The following is a 13142-nucleotide window of genomic DNA, read 5'->3' on the forward strand; positions in this document are numbered from 1 at the left end:
ATATGGATACCCGGGCACGCAGGGATTAAGGGGAATGAGAAGGCGGACGGCCTCGCTCGGGAGTTGAGTTTCCGAGCGGGGCAACCGGACGACTTCCACACCCAGGCTTGCGACGGGGAGTACGTAGAGCACCTGGGCCTATACAGGGGCATGAGATATAGGTACCCACCGCCACACAGGGCGTTAACAAAGGAGGAGGCGACCGGGTGGCGCAGGCTGCAGACGGGTGTTTTTCCCAACCTACACCTACTGAACAAGATGTTTCCAACGCAGTACAGAGCCGCATGCCCTTGGTGCGGGGCGGTGCCGACACTCTACCACATCACGTGGGAGTGTGAGCGAAACAGAACATTCCACCAACACGAACACCCGAGTGCGGAGCAATGGGAGAGCCGGCTCGTCAGCAGCGAGCTAACAGTCAAAAGGAACCTGGTGCAGCACGCTTGTGAGGCAGCGCGGCTCAGCGGAGCCCTGGAATAGGGGTCCGACCTTGCGAGGACAGGACCCGGGACCGCCTGAGACGAGGACGACGCGGGTCCTGCAGCCGCGAATTCCTAAAAGTTCCAATAAAGTTTGCTTACCTTATCTCTTACGGGCGTGGTTTGTGTGTCTGCCGAGATATATGAGACATGCGTAATCTCCTTCATTTAAAACCAATTTTAATTTCATTTTCCTTCCCTATGGGCACGGTTCGGCTGTCGGTCTCTACGGCAGGCGTCGCATCGATCACAACCAGTGTTCTCTTGAACACATCAAAGTACTTCCTCGATGGAAAGAAACGCGAACCCGGCGCCAACACGCCTCGTGGTTGGAATTTATTTTAATCGCGCTTGTACCTGGGTGGTACGAAAAAGACGTTATAGTCGTCCTAGAATGTATCATGTTCGAGTCTCGGGTCCTTTTGCTTTCACCGAAGTAAAAACGCGGTGAAAATAAAGTGAAACAGCGGAGCGTGTTGGCGCTAGGCTGTTCGCGTTTCTTTCCATCGTGATAGTACACCGGCGTTTTATAATAAAAATACATTAATAATAATAATAATAATAATAATAATATTTAATTTTTGGGGAATGGAAATGGCGCAGTATCTGCCTCATATACCGTTGGACACCTGAACCGCGCCGTAAGGGAAGGGATAAAGGAGGAAGTGAAAGAAGAAAGAAAGAAGAGGTGCCGTATTGGAGGGTTCCGGAATAATTTCGACCACCTGGGGATCTTTAACGTGCACTGACATCGCACAGCATACGGGCGCCTTAGCGTTTTTATGCAGGATTGCAATTTTGGCCTTATCACAAACCCCATCATACCCACTCGCATTGTCACAAGTGTCACCCGCGACACCCCACCTGAACTCACATAGGCCACGCCGAACATAATCATAAAATCTCACACGGTGCTCTAGGAATGCCTAGGGAGTGGCCACTTTCCAGTCTCCACTACTTTCGCTCACGATTCCAAGATTTTCAACCCTCGATCATACCTTCTCACTGACAAGGATAAATTGCGCTCATAATTGGTAGCTGATTCTACCGAACCATGTACAGTCACCGACTGAACAGACCGTCTGGTGGAGGCTATCCAGGCGAACAGCAAACGCATTAAAAATATCCCTACGGCACAGCAGGTTGATCTGCATCTAGCTCGTTTGCAGGAAGCCCGACAGGGACTTCTCAATCGCTGGCGTAACCAGCGACACAATCGTAAATTTAGACTCCGCATAGCCGCTTTCACTGGTGAGGCACAAGAATACACGAACACGCTAGCCCGCGCATACTGGGCCACCTTTTGTAACGTCCTCAAGAGTACATTAAGCACTAACCGCACGTGGGCCCTCCTACGCGCTCTTTTAGATGCCAAAACCACTAAATCTCAGACACAAGTAAACACATAATCTGTAATACCACTAGAGCTCTAAGAGGGCAGCGACATAATTGACCAAGCACGGGACACCAATATAACCTCATTCCTTCAGTCAGCAGATCCACCAAATCTACCTCCACCTAGCCAGAACACGGGATGCCGATATCCCCTTCAATGAATTCCGCTAAGAAATCTTCATTATTCGCCGCTCGACTGCGCCGGGGCTGGACGGCATAACGTACGAGGCACTACTCAATCTGGATGAGGTCTCCCTCCAGAAACTCACGGAACTCTTTAATAACCACTGGAACGCTGGAACGCTCCCGTGAGCCTGGACCTATGCCAGCGTGCAATTTATACCCAAACCACTCAAACCATCTCACCCTTCAAAATTTGCACCCTATCTCTTTAAGGAGCTATGTCAGCACGCTCTTCGAGCGTGTCGTTCTCAATCACCCGCAACCGTTCCGAGAAGCAACAAGCTTTCTCTCCAACTTTCAATTTGGCTTCATTGCAAAGAACTCGACGCAAGACGTACTTCTCGCTCTTAGAGTCTTTCTTTTACGCTAAGCGCCGTACATCCGATACGTGAGCCATGCTGGCCCTGTGTACTCATAAGGCTTTCGACACACTATGAATTCATTGTATATGCCTTCACGCATATTACTGCTCTCTTCATTCTGCCTTTCCTATATGGCCATCATGACTGGTGACTACCATGTATATAGTGACCCTTTTCGTGTTGTACTTGGGTGATGTGTACTCTGCCTTGCGTCTCGTTACTGTTCGTTCTAGTGTCAATGTGACTGCAATTGTCAATGTGAAATAAACTTTTTCGAACCAAATTAGTTCCTGCACAGCCCAGTTGCGTATTTATTGCCAAAGTTTATTCCTCCATGCTTGCTCTCACTCTCTTCCCCTTTATGCACCATATCGGCGCCGACCGCGGCTCGCCGGCTAGCTCTTTGTAAAGGCAATGAAATTAAAATTCAAAACATATTGCTGGTGGTATACGTTTGGTTAACACTTGGTCTAAAGCGAAAAAGCTGCTTCTCCCTGGCTACGTTTGCGGTCCAGCGACTGACGTTCTCCACGGCATGCGTCGCATGGAACACACTAGCATTAAGCTGAACGCATCATAGCGCAGCGGCGTTTTATGCAGAACCCACATTGATGCCCTCCGCATGCGATTCCAGCAGACGCTTTCCCGCCCCACTCAATCAAGGTGTGTGACGTCACCGACAGAGTAGGCAGCACACCTGGGATGACTCATTTCCTCCTCTCCGCAACGCGGTGACGGAGCGCACACCTGCCGCCCTCCACTGCAGGAGTCGCATCGATCCGTTGAACGCATGAAAGTGCACCGGCGTGTTATGCAGAACCCACTTTCAAGACCTGCGCATGTGATGCCGGCAGACTTTTTCCCGATTGACCGAAGGTCAAGGTCAAAGGTGAAAGTCAAAGTTCAACGGTCAAAGTCGGAATAGTTGGTGCATCAGCCGCTCGTGTCGCTGCTGCAGCTGACGTCATGTGTCGAACCTACCACCTGTTATGCTCATGATTTGACCTCTAGCTACATTCAAGGTTAAACTTGCGGCCCCACTGAACTCTAGTGCATTCAAGGTAAAACTTGCGGCCCAGCTGACTGCTTGAAAAGCTGGCGTAGTGCAGCTTTTCGTTTCAAAAAGCGGCGGAAACATAATTCGTACGTAGTTCCGCCCGCTAAATTTGCACTGTACAACCTCGGACGCAAACAAGCATGCGGAAGGGAATTTCTAACTTGGAGGGTAGTCGGAAATAATTACTTTGTGATTATTAAGCGCATGCCTTTTTAAGTCGATAAAGTCTAATAGTGCAGATAAGAAATGTGACCAACGCTATTCCACTGGGCGGTATTTACCTACTCTATCGAAATATCGATCAATCGCAATCAACGTAGCACTTAACCGACATACGGGACGTACGCTGCAAACACATGAGGAGTTCGATCGCCACGTCTCACGCTTAACCCGCACTAGACACAGAACCCTTCTTTTGAGCCTCTTGGATAATGAAGCATCCTCCAACCATTTCTAGAATCGTTGGAGCCCTGAGGAAAGCAACATCCAGGAATTTTAGGTGGCAGGAAACGGCGCAAACACAGTAGCACTTTGCGTACACCCGCACGGACGGCGACGCGCTGAGGACAGTGTGGGCAACACAGTGACGGATCCCTCCGTCAATGTGTAGACTGGTTCAAGGTGGCGTAGAATCTTTCAAAGGATGTCCTAACCCTAAGCGAGGGCGCACGAATTGAGGCACCCTACACCTTACATTTTCTGTCCGCCCCCTAAAGGATCCAGAGTGCGGGCTGCAATGATGGCGATGTCATGATTCGTCAGGTTCCAAGCGCAGCACGTAACCAGCGGCTTCGTCGCTTCCAGTTGGGGCGACAGGATGACGCGCATCCCAAAATAAAAATTCTCAGCCAATACTGCCTCCTTGCTCGGCCTAGGAGCGTTGTCGACGGGAGCTTCAAGTGTTTACATCGGTGTGCTCAGCAAACGTGGCGACCACATCCGAACATCCGCGGATGTTTCCTTTCCAAAACATCCTGGAGCATCCCTTCCGGAAAAAATGCTTCCTTCACTATATCCGGTATATTTATTGTTTATATCAGGCCAAAAATGTAATAAACGAGCGCATCACAACACGACAATTCGTTTGACACCAACCCCAACCCTCTGCGACAAACGGATGGGCCGTAATGGCTTGGCTGTCTGGAGACCCTCGGAATGAAGGATTTGGGAGCGGAAAGGTCGTCGTTGGGAATCCTACACATATTTGAGGCTTCATGTCAATTAGTAATTTTATCCTCAGGAACATGCCAAGTCATTTGACACCACTTCAAACATTCTGCGTCAAAGGGTGGCCCCCAAATTTTACGCAAATGGCTGTCCCGTGGCAGAAGAGGGTGGGGGTGGGGGGTGCCAATTCGGTGGCCGCTTCGATATCTTTCAAAACACACGGGCGCCCGGTGGGTTCTTTTTCCTTCATTAAAACGCGGCCGCTCTTCCCCAGTATCAATCAGCGTCATCGTGCTTATCCAAAGAGCGGCCTAACCACTGAGACACAACAGCTGCTCGAAGGGAACAAACAAGCTTTTAAGTAGTCTATTGGGTAGAAGATCTTACCATACGCGTGCTCAAACAAAGGACATCTTGTGTCGTTCCTTTTTTACTGTTGTTTGCGCACCTATGCGCTAAGGTGTACGACCAACAAGCCCATTTTAAAGCTTTGCTGAATTTATTTATTGTATATCGCGCCTCACCATTAATGCGTTAGTCGTCCGTTCTCGTCCTTTTTGTAATATTACGTACGCACCCCTATGCGAAGCTTTAAGAACGAAATGGAAATGGAATGGTGTAAGGAAATCAAGGATTTGGCATCCACATCGATATTAACAATTTTACAGTGCTCGATCAAGGCAATTTTAACTTTTTTACTAAGGAAGCACCTCTACCTTAGCGGTTAAGTAGTACTCGTGAAGAGTATGAGAGACTCGATCGGGCCCTTCGAATTAGCGCGGAAAGGGCTCACAGCTGAACAGAGAGATTGGAATGATATCTAGCGGCTGAAAGTTTTTTACACGTTGACAACGGTAGAAACTACGCACGAAACGCAGGTGTGCTCTCTGCGGCACATTGACCGCCTTCTAACCCAGTGCCACTGGGAGCCAGCGTCTCAGCGCCATATTTGATTGTGGGCAAAGTACGACACTGTGTCCCGGGACGCGGCGTACTACACCCGTTTAAAACATCAACTGCAACGCTGTGAAGGCTACGGAAGTAGTCCGAAAAAAGAAATAAAGAGAGGCGTATCACTCCGCGCTGTTCTGTGGGCGTGTGTTCTAAAGCATCGCTCCAGAGAGTCGACAGGCAAAAGGGGCTGCATTGGTTCAAATCCCGCATAATGAAGCTTTATTTTCTTTATTTTTGATCGCAAGTCGGATTTCGCGTGACTTAAATGAGAAATTTCGCTTTTTTTCAGAATCGCTAGGATATAATGCCGCGTTCTGAAATGAACGGCATGCATCTGTTCATTTCAGGCATACCGCGTTAATGTGAGCTGTCTGAAATTCGACGTCAGTGAGCTCGCACAGGCTTTTGGTCAGCTGTGGCTGTTTTCTTTCCGATTTTGCAGCATTCTGGCTTTACTTTTTAGATGCAAGCGAGCGATTTTTGTGAAAAGATGGCGTTCATTCGTCGGGTTTAATTAATTAGCACAGTGGTGAGTGCTCTGCCATGGCCCGATTAACAAGTGGCCGTCTGCAACTTTCGATTTAGCCGTTGCAGAGGAACCACTCCTTTGTGGGCCTCTTTAAATGTACTTGGCAGGTTATGAACTGCGCTCTGCAGCTGGTTAGTGGGAGATCCAGTCTTCGACAAGAGAGTCTGGCACCGAATTTGGTACTGTGCTGTAGAGTAGCCCAAAGTACTTGGCGAGAGAAATTATTTTTTACTGATCGTAAACCACAGAAGGAAGATGTCTGTTAATTTAGACAGCTGGTTTATTATTCATGACCTCAGAAAACATATTGTAGACTTCTTAATCGTCTATTTTTAGACTCTATATATGTAACATTCTTTTTGCATACCTGCAATTCTTTTGTTTTTGTTTAGATATTTTCCGTTCTTAAGCAAAGTGCGTTTTCTTTTGTCATTGAAAAGAGAGCGCTATAGCTAGGCTATTATATGCGGCAAAAGAGCAGTATATTTAAACTGATGGGTCAAATTATTTTTACACGCACCACACCAATATGACCTGTTTTTCAGTGATAAGTGTTTAATTTAGAACGTAGTCTTCATTTACACAGCGAAAGAAAATAGTACTGCCTCAAGAGTTACAGATTTGTTGTCGTGCGGATATGTATATATAAAGGCAATACAGAGGCATGTCAGCTTTTCTCTATTTCCCTGCTCTCCTAGAAGAGAAGAAGCTGCTCAGGCAGGATTTCCATGCAGCCAGGCAAAAAGAGTTCCCAGCTGTGGGAGCGTCAATTAAGAATGCAAAAAAAGCTGTACAACACTACGAAGAGTTATTTTGACCGAGCAAACAATAAATGAGGCTGGATAATAAAGTGTGTTGATACCGCAGTGTTTCCGAGAAATGGTTTATTCTGGAAACAGCCTGTGGAGTGGATCACAGTGCATACAATATAAAGGAAACGTGCATCGGAGGTACAGCAACACACAATCAGTCAAGTGCTCCAAAATTCAAAAATAAATGTGCAGGCCATCGAACATTATTTCATACAACGAGAACCTGACCAATTTCTCGACAGGGTTCAATAAGGAGTGCATTTTCAATCAACAAAATCATATTCTTGGACATGTACTAACAAAGACATGACTCGAAACGAACAAATTCACTCTGAACCGAGCAAGAGCCAGCTTGAAATCATTCACACCCCCAAAATTTAAAGACAAAACATACAGTACTGGCTACCTCAACACTGGCACTGTAGCACTGCGTAACATATCAAAGCGAACAGAGATTGACAGTAACCCGAGACAGCACCAAACCAGGACCCTCTTTTCAGAACATGACGATCAGAAACCCATACATGCCATTCCTAGCCCTCTCACAAAAATGAGGCCCATTCCTAGGGGTGTGTGAATGTTCAAAATTTTTGAAAGCAAATTGAATAAATTCCTGTTCAGTTAGTCGAACGAATCACACAGCACATGTTCAACACTATTTTAAATGAATTGAATTTTCTCTCAAATTTTCAGATATTTTTCGAACACAACGCTTGATTAAGCTCCGCCTTATTTTACTGCAACGAATCTTCCAAAATGTGCTCACTTTGGCGACGCGTACCACTATTCATAATCTAATTGAAAAAAGTACTATTTGCACTCCCTTACAAATTCTATTTCTATACAGACACTATTAACACGACCACGCACCACCACCACCACCTCCTCCGCCGCCACCACCCCGTCCTTCACATGCACCACAACACCAACACTACAAGTTACTGCCTGACACAATTTGATACTAATGAGCATGTTTTTACACACATGCGCACATAAGAGTGATCAGCATGCAGATGAGTCCTCTCTCTTTCCTCGGTAGACTGACCAACACACACCCCCATGCACACATATTTTCACGTTTCCACCCTCGTACGCACAAAGGTGATCACAGCATGCCGATGAGTCATCTCTTTCTTATCAGTAGCATGCGTAATAAATACACGTCCACTCGGAGTCAAACAAGTTCAACGATGCCACTTAAATCTTCATAACTGAATAAGTGCTCGACTCATCAGAAGCGGAGCTGCACGAGTCACAAATGCTGAAGACAACCGGTTCATTTTCAGCGTCAACAATCATATTGCATTGGTACACTTCAGCCTCAACGTGCTCCACATAAACACAACAGTTTTGCCAGTTCGCCTGTTTCACTTACGCCAGTGCTTCCGGCAGGAGCTTTTCACTTAAGCCAAAGTTAAACATTTGCTCCGACTTGCGATGTATTCCTTCACCTGGCTCCAGACAAATTCAGTAGGATTGAACTCGCAGTGGCACGGTGGTAAACGAAGCACTTCGTGGCCATGGGTAGCCGCCAGGGTGTCGATGAGGTACAAAAACGCTGGGTGTGTTTACCTTGAGAGAAAGCTCCAGCAGTTCTCCCCTTACCATGTCCTGTGACCACGGAACGCCTTTCTTTGTGAGCCAAAGCGGAATATCAGCTTTGCGCGTATCCTTGGTAGGTGCTTTTACAGGGGCCACACTAAGATATGGAGCATTGTCCATGAGGACAATGCAATTGGCCGGAATTTTGGCAAAAGACTGTCGGTGAACCACTTCTCATAGTAGTTTCCATCCATCTCAGAGTCGTAGTCAGCGTGGTTTTCTTTATTTCCTCCGAAGAAGTCAGCACCGTCGTGCAGGAATCCTGTTGTACTGCTCCCAGCATGCACAAGGATCAAACGGGCCCCTTTGCCTTCAGGCAGATCCAATCCCGTTGTTAAATCTTTCAGGAAGGCATCCTGAAATGACTTCACAGTATTGTCCTGCCAGACGTATTCTTTTGTGTGCCCTGCGTTGACCCAGGTTTCATCTCGGTAGATGCACCTGTAAATGTGAAACAACTGAGTGCACGAGTTAATGCTTGTAAATAAACACACACTCCAGCATGTAAGTAGGCAACGAAACAAACACACTGCTGACCACTGTCTCACAAACAGCCGCTCAAAGACGACGGAGAAAAATTATCTCGGCTTTATTGCTTTTTTGTTCGGGCTTATACGGACTTATCCAGTGGCTCGCACCACCGGAGCAACGGGCAGTACAAAGTGAGTGATCTTTCGTTCCTACGGTGACGACGAGATGGCGCTATCAATTGCAGTGCTGCAACGTTTCTGGCAGTTCTTTTTTTCTTTTTGTTTGCCACACCAATTGGGACTTGGCGATATTAAATCTGACCCATGCAGACACGTGCCCCATCCACACGTACAGCAAAACTGGCCGTGGAACGTCATCTCTACGCAAAATATCGGCAACAGCAACGTGGTTAAGACACTTTCTTTTAAATGTGTTATTATGAAGCAACACTCTCTGTTACGAGTACGAGGTTACAACGCCAACATCAAGCTCTATATAAAGCCAGTGTAATCGTGCTGCGTAAGAAAATATGCAAGGAACGACTCGTATCTGCCCTGTCCTCGGAATTTCTTGATCGCCCGCAGGTAACTGCAATGCCAGGCAATGAGGCCATTTCGCTCGATCAGCGCTAGGTTCTTTTTTTTCTAATGTGAGTCCGATGTCCTTCACCAACCTCCACAACGTTTTTTTCTTGAAGTTCGGCAGATTGTCGTCCTCATTGATAGCCTTTAGCACACTGCCCAGTGTTGGGACTTCCCTCTTCGCGTGCATGCCGAGCACTGTGGACTTTCAGACGGATGGCATGGACAGTGAAGCGGCCATTCTTGACTGCTGGCGAGCTTAAAATCTTCACGTCGCGAGTGCTTTTCTTCGGAGACGGCAAAGGCCCATACAGATGCTCCGCCTTGATTTTGGCAACGGTAGGGGGGAAATACTCTGGTGTCCTCGATCGCAGCACTGAGTACCTCCCCAACAGACTTCTCCAGAAAACGGGTCCTGGTGCGGGAGTACACATTTGAAATCATTTGCTTGGCGTGCCTCGACAGCTTAGTTGTACAAACCTTCGAGAAAACGCGTACAGGAGTGGTGGCCAAGGCCGCTGAGCTGGGCGCCATTTTCTCAAAAGTGAAAGGTAGCTTAAAACAGTAAACATGGCGGCCAGGTTTGCGGGAACGGCGAAAACGTGACATGAGAAAAGACGACAAACGCAAAATACGAAATCACAGATCTCGACCGATTCGCTCGCAGTAAGAGCCTTCTTTTTCACGCTGATGACTAATATATTATCTACGGAGCCTGCCGGCAAAGCATTTCTTATATTTAACTCAGAACATGCAGCGGACTATTTGTGTCGCGGATGCACATTTTGCGCAAAAAAGAGCGCTAGCTTTGGCAGCGTTGCACGTGTTGTATGTAACGGAGTATGGGATCCGTACTGGTACGCTTCACTGGTTTCTGTGGTGAAAAAGTGAGCCTGGTTATAAAAAAATGAAAATACCGTTAATTAGGTGGCATCAAGTAAAAAACTAAATGTAAAGAAAGAGCATAAAAGACTTCGGTCCAGGAGTATTCGAAATAAACACCGTACGAGCACTTCCCGGTCACGCTAACCACTAAGCCACCTTTTCATCCTTTCTTTATTGCCTGGTTTTGGTTCATAAAATTTAACCAAACAAACAAAAAAAGCTATGTGCATGCGGCACTGTCATGATCAGCCAGCCTCCTGAATGGCTCTCAAGACTAGAGTCGTTGTGCATGTTACTTAAATTTTAATGTGACGAAGCCAGTCTCAACCCCTAAGCGACACTGAACACATAGTAAGCGCGAGTATTTTTGTACTTTTCAATGTCATGTCTGACTAAATAGTTAAGTGCCGCTGGATGTAATCATGAAGTGAAGTTGCGGCCGCGGCTAAACGATCACCGCTGAAGGAACGCTGAAGCTGCTTGCCGGATCTCGAGTTTTGCCACTGATGTTCTGAATCTCTACGAGCACAGTAGTTTCCATGAAAATATTTTAACATGAAAATTTTCACAGCGCTGGCTGTTTGCCTGTGCTCTTGTGCCGCGTACGGAATTATCGCTGCACATGTAGCTGCAGCCCCAAACTTGCTGGCATATTGCACGACGTAGCTTCGCAACCGGCCTACGGAGTTGCGAAGGCCAAATTTTAAGTCCGCCTTAGCCTCGTATAGATGTCAGCACATCTGGAAGCGTTGGGCGTTCGACGGCTCAGCATTGGTAGTCGGGGCAAGAAAGAGTGTAATACTGAAGAAACACGTACGAAATAGCGCACGCAAGTTGTGTGTGTGCTCGTTTTAATTTTTATTGCAATGCTTCATCGTACGGCAGACAATTTTTTTATTCCTTTATTCTGTATGCACCTTTGATCCCACTTGGCCGAAGCGGAAAGAAAGCGAGCGTAAGCTCTCTACTTTGTACGATTCATTAGTAGCCTGCGATGAAGTTATAGCTGTGGATATTTTGGCGGTAGCCACTGTATTTCAGTGTCTTCAAGCATATGTTTGAAATTTGTCACAATAGCCTATTTTCCTTTAGGTACTCTCCCAGTTTGTTCCCCAATGCCTGATCTGAGGTTAGGCGCTACGTCGATTGTGCTAGCTTAAGAACGAGACACTCACCCACCTGAACACTTGAAATAACAAGAAATTACATTAATTTTCGGTTCAGCTGCAAATTGAGAGTCCGAAAAAGAACGCTTTCTGCCACAACATGGTTCATTTCCCCGATGTCTCGGCTCCTAGTTTCCGCACTGCCGGCTATTTCTAAACTGACACTGGGACCAGTGCGGTCGCAATGTAGGAAGCCCTTGTTCCAGTGCCGTGAATGAAATACCAGTGGAAAGTCAGCGTTGCAAAGCAGATTCCAGCGTTTACTTCCACCCTGACTGCTGAAACGTGTCGCCTCATCCTAGCTCCGGTAAAGTTCGCCGACAGCCAGTGTTCCTAGCGAAAACTAGCGCGAAAAACTTGCTGGTTTCGTGCTGGAAGACGCTTGAGGACGCCGTTTTGGTAATAGTACACGTATTGGAGATCAAGATGATAGTCCGCGTTTTAATTTGAATCGCCCATTGTGTAACCCACTGGCCATAGAAAGCGTCCCTAGGAGGCCAAGAAAAAAGCCGGAGTTAAAAAGCTGGGCAAGTCGCGAGCGTTGCTTCTAAGGCTGCCTATTGTGTGTTCTATTGCATTATTTTTTCGTCCGTTTATAGGCTTCTCAAAAGAAAGCCATCATTCCGTTGCATTTCGTTGTGTCAACTTTGCCGCTTCTTTGTGTCTACTTCCGGATTTTGATATTTTTCTAAAGCGCCGGGGTGGTTACCGACGTAAAAAATCTCGTTTTCCTTAAAATATAATCACTAATGACAAAATACCCGTTTGAAAACAACGCAGAGCAGTAAGAAAGTTGCACTTGTTATCCACCCAAGGCTAGATGATTAATGGACGTCTTTCATATAGCTCGTTTAAAAGCAGCACGCTATCTCGGCTCCTACATGGTGGGTATCCTGCTCACCTACTAAGCCCAGTACTGAAGAATTCAATGCATGCTTCGTGATGCGTCTTTAATTGTTGATGATAAAGTGCTTGCAAGTGAGAATAGTAGTCTTTCTGCGCGCACATTAAGAGGCGAGAAAAGTTAGCTTTGCCATTTAAAGTTCTTGTTTCATTGTTCGGCATATCTGCTTTCAGCATATAGACCAATAAATTACTCCAACCTTTCTTAAATTTCTGTTGTGGGGCTCTTAACATTTTAACTGTGTTATTGATACTCATAAATCTGACATTAAAGAACAAGAGGCATGACACAAAAACACGTTAAAATGTCTGAAGAGGAATATACGTCGTTTATGAGACGCTAACAATGATTTGCTTTCAATTAACATGCATAGAATCTCCTTCAGAACCTGGCAAGAACTTGTCTACTGTGCTCATCATTCGCCCACTAATATCACATTTTTCAACTGCGCTTTAAACTGCAAACTGATCGCGTAGTACAGTAAGCGTAAGTCTAATTCTCCTGATGACTTCTGCTTAATCTCTAACAATAGCAGCATTTGCATGCGCTTCATAGTTATGATATCAACAGGTTAACAGAAAATTCACAACTTTAC

This window comes from Amblyomma americanum, chromosome 5 (genome assembly GCF_052857255.1).
Source record: "Amblyomma americanum isolate KBUSLIRL-KWMA chromosome 5, ASM5285725v1, whole genome shotgun sequence".
Lineage (NCBI taxonomy): Eukaryota > Metazoa > Arthropoda > Arachnida > Ixodida > Ixodidae > Amblyomma > Amblyomma americanum.